At 38.9% G+C, this 12,387-nt stretch overlaps 1 non-coding gene across 1 annotated transcript; it reads left to right on the top strand.

Moving 5' to 3' along the window:
* Positions 1-289: 289 nt before the first annotated feature.
* Positions 290-393, top strand: LOC112792878 (small nucleolar RNA R71). Its single transcript, XR_003197598.1, has one exon. It is a non-coding gene; the product is annotated as a small nucleolar RNA R71 (small nucleolar RNA).
* Positions 394-12,387: the final 11,994 nt, after the last annotated feature.

The following is a 12,387-nucleotide window of genomic DNA, read 5'->3' on the forward strand; positions in this document are numbered from 1 at the left end:
ACTTTGAGAAATCATGTTAACTTGCTGAGTCAACACTTTGTTCTGAGCCAATATGGTATTCAGAGCATCAATTTCAATAACTCCCTTCCTTTGAGGCGTCCCATTATTCACGGAATTCCTCTCAGAAGTGTACATGAATTGGTTATTTGCAACCATGTCAATAAGTTCTTGAGCTTCTGCAGGTGTTTTCTTCAGGTGAATGGATCCACCTGCAGAATGGTCCAATGACATTTTCAAAAACTCAGATAGACCATAATAGAATATATCTAATATGGTCCATTCTAAAAACATGTCAGATGGACACCTTTTGGTCAACTGCTTGTATCTTTCCCAAGCTTCATAGAGGGATTCACCATCTTTTTGTTTGAAGGTCTGAACATCCACTCTAAGCTTGCTCAGCTTTTGAGGAGGAAAGAATTTATCCGTGACCAGCTTATCCCAGGAGTCCAGGCTATCCTTAGGTTGTGAATCCAACCATATTCTAGCTCTGTCTCTTACAGCAAAAGGGAAAAGCATGAGTCTGTAGACTTCAGGATCAACTCCATTCATCTTAACAGTCTCACAAATCTGCAAGAACTCAGTTAAAAACTGATAAGGATCTTCAGATGGAAGTCCATAAAACTTGCAGTTCTGTTGCATTAAAGCAACTAGTTGAGGCTTAAGCTCAAAATTATTGGCTCCAATGGCAGGAATGGAGATGTTTCTTCCATCAAATTTGGACGTTGGTTTTGTGAAGTCACCAAGCATTCTCCTTGCATTATTGTTGTTGGGTTCGGCTGCCATCTCCTTCTCTTGTTCTAATATTTCTGAAAGGTTACCTTTAGATTGTTGTAATTTAGCTTCTCTTAGTTTCCTCTTCAGAGTCCTTTCAGGTTCGGGATCAATTTCAACAAGAGTGCCTTTTTCCTTGTTCCTGCTCATATGAAAGAGAAGAGAACAAGAAAAGAAGAGGAATCCTCTATGTCACAGTATAGAGATTCCTTTATGTTAGTAGAAGAAGAAAAGGGGGAAAGAGTGAAGAAGAATGGGTTCGAATTTTTAGATGAAGAGAGGTGAAGAGAAGTGTTAGTAATTAAATAATTAAATAGAATAAGAAAAGAGAGGGAGAATTTCGAAAATAATTTTGAAAAAGAGGTTAGTATTTTCGAAAATTAAAGATAAGATAAGATTAAAATTAAAATTTAAAACAAAAAGAGTTTTTGAAAAAGAGATGAGATATTTTCGAAAATTAGAGAGGGAAAATTGGTTAGGTGATTTTGAAAAAGATAAGAAACAAACACAAAGTCAAAGAGTTAGTTGAAAAAGATATTAAAATCAAATTTGAAAAGATAAGAAGATAAGAAGTTAGATAAGATATTTTGAAATCAAATTTTGAAAAAGATAAAATTTTTGAAAAAGATATGATAAAAGATAAAATAACTAGATAAGATAAAAAGATAAGATTTTTAAGAAAAAGATATTTTGAAAAAGGTTTAATTTTTAGAATTAAAATTAATTACTTAACTAACAAGTAACTATAAGATATGATTCTAGAATTTAAAGATTGAACCTTTCTTAACAAGAAAGTAACAAACTTCAAATTTTTGAATCAATCACATTAATTGTTAGCTAATGTTCGAAAATTTGATTATAAAGATAAGAAAAAAGATTTTGAAATTAAATTGAAAAAGATTTTTGAAAATTTTTGAAGAAAAAAGATAAAATTGAAAAGATATGATTTTTGAAAAAGATTTAAAAAAAAAGATTTTTAAAATTGAAAATTTGACTTGACTTGTAAGAAACAACTAATTTTGAAAATTTTTGACTAAGTCAACTCAAATTTTCTAAAATTTGGAGAGAAAAAAGGAAAAGATATATTTTTGATTTTTGAATTTTTAATTATGAGAGAGAAAAATAATTAAAATTAAAACGTCATAATTGTGTTTTTCTCTTTTCTTTTTGAATCAAAACAAGGAATGTATGCAAGAACACTATGAATGTCAAGATGAACACCAAGAACACTTTGAAGATCATGATGAACATCAAGAACATATTTTTGAAAAATTTTTGATGCAAAGAAGACATGCAAGACACCAAACTTAGAAATCTTTAATGCATGGACTCTAACAAACGAAAAATGCATATGAAAAACAACAAACAACACAAAACAAGAAAACATCAAGATCAAACAAGAAGACTTGTCAAGAACAACTTGAAGATCATGAAGAACACTATGAATGCATGGAATTTTCGAAAATAATGCATAAACTTTAAAAACATGCAATTGACACCAAACTTAAAAATTGACTCAAGACTCAAACAAGAAACACAAAATATTTTTGATTTTTATGATTTTATGATTTTTTTGTATTTTTATTATATTTTTCGGAAATAAAGTTTGGAAAAACGAAAAAGAAAAGAAAAATTTTGAAAAAGATTTTTGAAAAGAAAATTACCTAGTCTGAGCAACAAGATGAACCGTCAGTTGTCCATACTTGAACAATCTCCGACAACGGCGCCAAAAACTTGGTGGACGAAATTGTGATTCATATGTTATTGCATTTTGTAAAATTCATTGCTTTTTCTTTCCCTGGCAATGGCGCCAAAAACATGATGCCAATACCATGGTTTACAACTATATGTGGTCACAACTCCGTTCAACTTAACCAGCAAGTGTACTGGGTCATCCAAGTAATACCTTACGTGAGTAAGGGTCGATCCCACAGAGATTGTTGGTATGAAGAAAGCTATGGTCACCTTGTAAATCTCAGTCAGGCGGATAATAATTGATTATGGATAAGTTCGAAAATTAATAATAAACAGAAAATAAAATAGGATAGAAATACTTATGTAGATCAATAGTGGGAATTTCAGATAGGCGTATGGAGATGCTGTGCTCCTCTTGAATCTCTACTTTCATACTACATTCATCCAATTCTTCTTACTCCTTTCCATGGGAAGCTGTATGTAGGGCATCACCGTTGTCAATGGCTACATCCCATCCTCTCAGTGAAAATGGTCCTATGCTCTGTCATAGCACGGCTAATCATCTGTCGGTTCTCAATCAGGTTGGAATAGAATCCCTTGATTCTTTTGCGTCTGTCACTAACGCCCAGCCTTCAGGAGTTTGAAGCTTGTCACAATCATTCAATCCTAGAATCCTACTCGGAATACCACAGACAAGGTTAGACTTTCCGGATTCCCATGAATGCCGCCATCTATCTAGCTTATACCACGAAGATTCTGATTAAGGAATCTAAGAGATATGCGCCCGGCCTAAGGTAGAACGGAAGTGGTTGTCAGTCACGCGCGTTCATAGGTGAGAATGATGATGAGTGTCACGGATCATCACATTCATCAAGTTGAAGTGCAACGAATATCTTAGAATAGGAATAAAGAGAATTGAATAGAAAGTAATAGTAATTGTATTGAAACTTGAGGTACAGCAGAGCTCCACACCCTTAATCTATGGTGTGTAGAAACTCCACCGTTGAAAATACATAAGTGAGAGGTCCAGGCATGGCCGAATGGCCAGCCCCCATGATCTGAGAACTAATCGTCCCAAGATGAAACGTGGTCCCAAAAAGACTACTAATACACTAGTAAAAAGTCTTATTTATACTAAACTAGCTACTAGGGTTTACAAGAGTAAGTAATTAATGCATAAATTCACTTATGGGGCCCACTTGGTGTGTGTTTGGGCTGAGCTTGATCTATCCACGAGCTGAGGCTTTTATTGGAGTTGAACACCGAGTTATAGCGTGTTTCTGGCGTTTGACTCCAGACAGCAGCATGTACTTGGCGTTGAGCGCCACTTTACGTCATCAATTCCCGAATAAAGTATTGACTATTATATATTGCTGGAAAGCTATGGATGTTTACTTTCCAACGCCGTTGAGAGCGCGCCATTTGGAGTTCTGTAGCTCCAGAAAATCCATTTCGAGTGCAGGGAGGTCAGATTCCAACAGCATCAGCAGTCCTTTTATCAGCCTTTTTCAGAGTTTTGCTCAAGTCCCTCAATTTCAGCCAGAAATTACCTGAAATCATAGAAAAACACACAAACTCATAGTGAAGTCCAGAAATGTGAATTTAACATAAAAACTAATGAAAACATCCCTAAAAGTAGCTTGAACTTACTAAAAACTATCTAAAAACAATGCCAAAAAGCGTATAAATTATCCGCTCATCAATAGGCATCCAATTCGCGCGCTCTCAATTGGGTTGGAAAGTAGACATCCAAGGCTTTCCAGCAATATATAATAGTCCATACTTTGCACAAAGATATAAGACGTAAACTGGCGTTCAACGCCAGTTTCATGTTGCAGTCTGGCGTTCAGCACCAGAAACAGGTTGCAAGTTGAAGTTCAACGCCAGGAACAGGTTACAACCTGGCGTTTGATGACATGTCACCATGTCATGTTTTTCTATGCTTATTCATACAAGAAATTGATGATTTGTGCTTAAATATTGAATGCTTTTTTGCTTAATTGGTATATTTCTTTGATCTTTTAATTTTATAAATCTTGTAGGAAATAAGAAGAAAAAGAAGCAAAGAAGCACAAAATAAGCTAAAAAGGAGAAAAAAAGAGCTTTGGGGAACACTTTGAAGTTGGAGCACACTTTGGAGCCTTAGGCCACGCTTTTAAAAGCGTGGCCCATGACCAAATTAAAGGAGAATAGGCAATCAGCATACAATGCTCCGCTCTTGCCAAGAGCAGAGCATTACCCTGATGCAAAGATGAGCTTGGAAGCAAAATTTTGGCTAAGTTAAAATCTGGGCGCTCACAACATGACCATGCCTCCTTCAAAGGGCTATAACTTGAGCTACAGATGTCCGATTGATGTGCTTCTAGTTGCGTTGGAAAGCTGACATTCAAAGCTTTCCAACGATGTATGGTAATCCATATTTGGCATGAAATTGGGGCACGAGTGAAATGCATCTTTAAGGGCCAAAAACAAGCAAAACTAGACCAAAGTGCAACCACCAAGATTCGAAGAGGGAGCCTCACTCCAAGGCAAAGAGGCGCTTCTAATAGCGCTCATATGGAGAGCACAGCGCTCTCTTGGAGAGCATTGTCGTGCTCTCTTCATAAAAATTCAAGGAAAATCTTTTCTCCAAATTCTTTCACCAAGGCTTGAACTTGGGACCTCCTGATGCCAGGGCATTTTGGCCAGTTTCACTGACCTTTCTTTACTGTTTTTAGGGTAGTTTCATGCATTTTCTTAAGAAATAAGCTAGTTTTGGGTGGATATTCACTTACATCTTGTTTCAAGCGTACATTGTGCACTTTATATGATTTTATGAGAATTTTGCATGAATTATATAACAAATTGGATGATGCATGTCTCATGACTTGGACTAGAACTTTGATGCACTTTGTTGCTTGATTTCAGGACAAAGGAAGCAAAGAAGAACCACGTTAGCATTCACGTTAGTTCAACTAACGTGACCTCTAATATGGAATGGGAGCTAGTTTGCAAAGTTAGTGAGAAAGGTAATCACCAATAACGCCTTCGAAGCCATCACAGCCCACGTTAAGAGTCACGTTAACTAAGTTAACGTGAACTCTAACGTGGAAGAAGACAACAAGGCCAACATTAGTGACACTCTCCTTTGTCACTAACGTTGGACCAAGCTCATAATTGGCCACGTTAGTTGCCACGTTAACTTAGTTAACGTGGACTCTAACGCTAAAGAAGCAAAAGAGAAGCCAACGTTAGTGACATTCACCTTTGTCACTAACGTTGGCCAAGCCTCCATGAGCCACGTAAATTCCCACGTTAACTTAGTTAACGTGGAAGCTAACGTGGAGAGAGCAATTGATCGCCAATGTTAGTGACACTTACCTTTGTCACTAACGTTGGGGTGAACCACCAAGAGCCACCATGAGCAACATCAACTCCCACGTTAACTTAGTTAACGTGGAAGCTAACGTGGATAAAGAGATAATGAGCCAACGTTAGTGACACTCACCTTTGTCATTAACGTTGGAGATGGATAGTATTACTACGTTAGAAGCCACCTTAACCTAGTTAACGTGGACTCTAACGTGGGTAGTAGGGGCACATTGGAACGTTAGTGACAAAAGTAAGTGTCACTAACATTCCCGAAGGATTGGCATTACTACGTTAGAAGCCACGTTAACCTAGTTAACGTGGACTCTAACATAAGGAGAAGGGGTGACTCACCACGTTATTGGGAAAGATAGGTCCCAATAATGTATGCGAAGGACTAAGAGGCAACGTTAGTGGTCATGTTAGTGCCACTAACGTTGAAGTTAACGTGATCATATTTGGGTTAGGAACGTTAGTAAAAAAGGTGATTGTCACTAACGTTCTCGAACCCACACTTTCACTTAACGTTGACACCACTAACGTCCTAAGCCAAAGTCCCTGCCTACTTCACTTTTTCTCTCTGCAAGCAAAGCTAAGCCCAATAAAGAGGAGAACTGCTTCAAACTCAAGATCCAGAGGCCCACACCCAAGATTTGAAGAGCCAATTAGAAGATCAGAAGAGTAGTATATATAGGAGTAGCTTTGAATTAGAAAGGAGTTTTTTTTCTTTGGAAAACTTTAGGGAGCCTTGGGCATAGAACTACTCTCTGTATTTTACTTTCTCTGCAACTTCTAGTTTTACTTTCATGATGTATTCTCCATTTTTTTTCATTTTCCAGAGCTATGAACAACTAAACCCCTTTCATTGGGTTAGGGAGCTCTGCTGCCATTGGATGGATCAATATTAGTTTTCATTCTTCTTCTTCTATCTTTTCTCTTGATTTTACTAGAAAGCTTTCAATCTTCATCCAATTGGGTAGTTATCTTGGAAAAGAAGCTATTCATACTTGGATCTCTTCGGAACCTTGGAAGAGGAATGAAGAGATCATGCTAGAAATGCTTTCTCATGCCGGACCAAATTGGGTTTGGATGGATATGTGACTATAATCCTACCAATACTTGATTTGGGAAATGCATGTGGTATAATCAGTGACCATACTTCATCTCTTCTCATGAGCAATTGACCAAGGAATTGGCTATTGATCAAAATTTGAGAGATTGGATTACCAAGGAATTGGAATTCGATCACTTAAGATTGTCAAGGAGATAGATGAATGCATTGATTGAGGAAGAGATGAAAATGAATTTGATCTGGAGAATGCAACATCTCCTAAGCCCAATGAACTCCCCATTTCTGATCTTACCCATTCTCTTTAATTTCTGCCATTTACTTTTATGAGCATTTCCCCCATTCCCATTTAAGATTCTGCAATTACTTTATGCCATTTACATTTAGCTCTTTATTTTTAGCATTTACTTTTTCTGCTATTTACTTTTCCGCTATTTAATTTTCTACAAATCTCAAATCAAATTTTGATTCACTCAACTAGAACATTCCTCTAATTAAAGTTGCTTGATCAATCAATCTCTGTGGGATTCGACCTCACTCTATAGTGAGTTTTTACTTGAAGACAACTCGGTACACTTGCCGAAGGAAATTTGTTACGAGACAAATTTTCCGTGCATCAAGTTTATGGCGCCGTTGTCGGGGATTGATTTTGTATCAACAATGATTAAGTTGGAGGATAACTAGATTGAGAATTTTTCATTCTGGTGATTTAAATTTCTATTTGAGCAATTTACTTTCAGTTTCAGTTGTTTTTCTTCCCAGCCCTTTAACCCTTTTATTCCAGTTGTTTACAATCTTTTTCACTCACCTACTAACTGTTTAATATATTGCATCACTCACACTAACAGCATTTTTTTAACAAGAATAGTTTCTGCATTTATTTCCTTGCTTGTGCCTTGTTGATTGTATGACAGGGAGAAGAAGCGGGGCTTCAACTTCCTTTGATTCTGAACCTGAGAGGACCTTCCTTAGATTAAGGAGGGAAGCAAGAGGAAAAAGAGTAGTAGGTGCTGAAGAAGAGGAAGAGTACTTCGAACCCAACATGGAAGAGAATTTGGAGATCAACCATGAAGAGGAGGCTTATAATCAAGGCCATGCCAACCGTGCTGGGCAAGAAAGGAGGGTCTTAGGATCCTATATCAATCCTAATCTTGGAAACTGTGGGAGCAGCATCCAGAAACCCACCATACATGCCAACAATTTCGAGCTAAAACCCCAGCTCATCACTTTGGTGCAAAATAATTGCTCATTTGGAGGAGGTGCTCAAGAAGACCCTAACCAACACTTGACCACCTTCTTGAAGATTTGTTACACGGTGAAGTCTAATGGAGTCCACCCCAATGTCTATAGGTTGCTCTTGTTCCCCTTTTCACTCAGGGACAAGGCATCTAAGTGGCTTGAATCCTTTCCCAAGGAGAGCTTGACTAATTGGGAAGAGGTAGTGAACAAGTTTTTGGCAAGGTTTTACCCCCCTCAAAGGATCAATAGGCCAAGAACTGAAGTGCAGACTTTTAGACAACAAGATGGTGAGACACATTATGAAGCATGGGAGAGATTCAAAGACTTGACAAGGAGATGCCCACTAGAGATGTTTAATGAGTGGGTTCAACTTCACATCTTCTATGAAGGTCTTTCCTATGAGTCAAAGAAGGCTGTAGATCATTCATCAGGAGGTTCTTTAAACAAGATGAAAACCATTGAAGAAGCCATAGATGTCATTGGAACAGTTGCTGAGAATGACTACTTCTATGCCTCTGAAAGAAGTAACACTAGAGAAGTAATGGAGCTGAACCACATGGATGCACTGTTAGCCCAAAACAAGATGATCACCAAGCAGCTAGCAGATCTTACCAAGAAGGTGGAAGAGAACCAAGTTGCAGCAGTCATCACCTCATCACCAACTCAAGAAGGAGTAAACATAGGAGAAGAAGGTGACTGGGAGCAAGCCAACTATGTGGGAAACTCACCTAGACAAGTTCATGATCCATACTCCAAAACTTACAATTCTGGATGGAGAAATCACCCCAACTTTGGATGGGGAAATCAACAAGATCAAAGCCAAGATCAAAGACGTCCAAATCCCAGCAACATAACTCACCAACATGCCACACCTAGACCATATCAACACTCACATAACAACCCCTCTCAACACTTATACCAAAGCCAACCTAACCATTCTCATCCCTCCAATCTCAACTCATCATCACCTTTTGATAACAGACTCTCAAGGATTGAGAACTTACTTGAGGGTATATGCAAAGAGATTCAAGACAACAAGGTGTTCAAGGAGGAAGTACGAGCCAACTTTAAGAACCAGGGAAACACCATCAAGAGGTTGGAATCTCAAGTAAGTTATCTCTCTGAGCACATTCCCAAACCTACAGATGGATTCCCAAGTGATACGGAGAAAAATCCGAGAGGAGAAACAAAGAAAGTAAGATGGGAAGATTGCAAGATGGTCACTATAAGTGATCAGGAGACCAAGGACGAGCCAAACAAGCTGTCAGAACAACCTGAAGATACCTCAGCAGAGAAGCAAGAAAAGATCACCAAGAACCCAAAATCTCACAACAGGAGTTGCTGAGACTCTATGCACCCTTTCCCCAATTACTCAATGGTGCTGTGGAGAAGAGAATATACTCAAGATTTCTTGATTTGTTTGCATCCCTCCATGTAAACATACCATTCATCAAGACCCTCCAACAAATGCCGGCATACATCAAGTATATGAAGGAGCTGCTTCCCAGGAAAAGCTCACTCAAGGGAGGCCAAACTATAGTGATGAACAAGGAGTGCAGTGCTCTCATTCAACCAGAGTTGCCTACAAAAAGAAAGGACCCAGGGAGTTTCTACATCCCCTGTGCCATAGGAGAAACCATGTTTGATAAAGGACTCTACGATTTGGGAGTAAGCATCAACTTAATGCCCTTATCCCTTATGAAGAGGCTGCAGATCAATGAGATAATGCCCACAGATGTAGTCATCAGGCTAGCTGACAAAACTAAAAAACAAGCAATAGGAGTGGTGGAAAACGTGTTGGTGAAGGTTGGGAAATACTTCCTCCCAACATACTTTGTCATATTGGACATGGAAGAGAGTCACACTCACCCAATCATATTGGGAAGACCATTCCTAGCTACAGCCAGAGCACTCATAAATGTGGAGCGAGGGGAGCTAATTCTGAGGATCCATGATGAACAGCTCACCTTCAATGTTTTCAAACGCTCACAAGAAACAGATCAAGAAAACAATGAACCAAGGAAAGATCAATGTGAGATACTGAAGGAAGAAACAAGCACTGAAGCACAACCAGCACATTTGGGAATCCCATTGATTAAGGAACAAGGCAAACAGCAATTGCTACAGCTTAAAGAAAATCAGGAGGAACCTAAACCACCAGAATCATATGAGACCAGCAACAACATTTCCTTAGAGGAGGAGGTCACAAAGAGCAAGACAACATCACAAGGAACAAAGAAGAAGGTACCAAGGAGGTGGAGGAACAGGAAGATCCCTACAGAGGACTTCTCTCCAGGGGATAAAGTAATCTCAGCTTATTTCCCAGACATCTCCCCTGATCTCCCCACTGTACCATCTGAATTACCTAAAGTCTTCACCATCAACAGAGTTCTCTCCTTGGAACATGTAGAGATCATTGATACAACCAATGGATATAGGTCTACTGCCAGAGGAGAAGACTTGAAGCACTATCAACCTCCCTGATAAAGGAAAAATGTCAAGCTAGTGACGCTAAAGAAGCGCTTCATGGGAGGCAACCCATGTTTTATATGCTTTTAGAATAGTGAATAATTCAATATTCATGAGTTCCAAACCAACCTTGACAAACACTTAGCGAAATCCTTATTATGCAGTATATAGTGAAGAACAAGTTTGGTGTTCAAGGCATACCAAGAGAGCATGAATGCAATTTTGATCATGCTATTCTTGGAGCCTTGAACAGAACATTTTCATCACATTGCTACAAACTAAGTTTGGTGTCACCCATGGTGCCACCAAGGTGCATATAAGGATACACAGTTAGTTAGTTAGTTGGTATTCATGAATAAGCAATCTAATTTTTTCCTTATTACCCTTGATGAAAAGTTTAGTTTTTTTTCAATGATATTAGTTTTTCTTTATTTTATTTTATAGGAAAAAGGAAAGGAGCATTGAAGGGGATTGATTGGACAATTAAATGAGGAAGGTTTGGACACCACAAAAGGGGGGTACTACACACATGCCAAAAGGGGGGATGCATTGGAAAATGTTGCCATGCAACATTGAAAAGGATGAGACCATTGAAGACCGAACAAAATTCTTCATAAAGTTGATGATTCTTGTCTTTTCTCCATGCTAAACCCTATCCGTCCATCTTACACTCACAACATCTATCCAAACCCTTCATTTACCCACCACGTCCTTATATAAGTAGCTCTCCCTCCATACCACCTTCACATTACAAACGCCCAACTTAACACACCCCTCTTCAGAACCAAACCATTCTTACCACATTAAAAACACTTCCCCTCACTCCCTTCATTGCACTCAATCCTAAACAACCAAAAGTCTCCACACCCATACCACCTTCACACACTAACTCCCATTCATGGCATCTTCGAGCTCCAAGAGGCGAAGAGGAAAGGAGCCAATGGAGCAGCCCTCTTTCGACACCGGAAAATTCAAAACAGCCTTCCATGAGCTCGAGTTCGAGCGAATAAAGGACAAGAAGATACTGCCTGAATCAACCTTCCAGTTCGATGAAGATGAGTGTCCACAAATTCGGGAGAAGATTGAAAAGAGGGGTTGGGAAAAGCTCACTAACCCGGAAGCAAGGGCAAATGCAAACCTCATCAGAGAATTTTATGCAAATGTAGTTAGAGAAGATAAGACCACAGCCCCCACCTTCAAGAGCTATGTAAGGGGAATAGAGGTGGACTTTAGCCCCAATGCAATCACTAGAGCTCTCCAATTAAAATCCCCATGTTTTGTTGAGCTTGGTTATCAAGAAAGAATAAATAAAGGTGCCGACAATGATGAATTGGAAGAGATCGTGGGTGACATATGCATTGTGGGATCTGACTGGGAAAGGTATTCAGATAATAGACCCCGGTTCATCAGGAGAGGAGACCTCATCCCGAAAGCCAAGGCCTGGTTTGAGCTTGTGAGACGATCTATCCTTCCAGCAGCAAACAATTCTGAGGTCAATATTACTCGAGCTACCATGGTACATTGCTTGATAAAGGGTGGAAGCATCAACGTGCACGAAATTATAGCTGAAGAAATCCAAGAATCAGATGAGAAGAAGGACTCAGGTGCTAGACTTTGGTACCCCAGCACCATCCTTAGATTATGCATGAAAGCCAAGGTAGTCTTTGAGGATAGCAATCCAACTTGGCTAGGTCTTGGGAGATCACTTACACTCCAACGCATAACCCATGTGACTCCAGCTCAACAGCAAAAAAGACCCCATCTAAGGAAGAGGACATCAGAAGAAGTACAAGAGG

Source organism: Arachis hypogaea, chromosome 3 (assembly GCF_003086295.3).
Source record: "Arachis hypogaea cultivar Tifrunner chromosome 3, arahy.Tifrunner.gnm2.J5K5, whole genome shotgun sequence".
Lineage (NCBI taxonomy): Eukaryota > Viridiplantae > Streptophyta > Magnoliopsida > Fabales > Fabaceae > Arachis > Arachis hypogaea.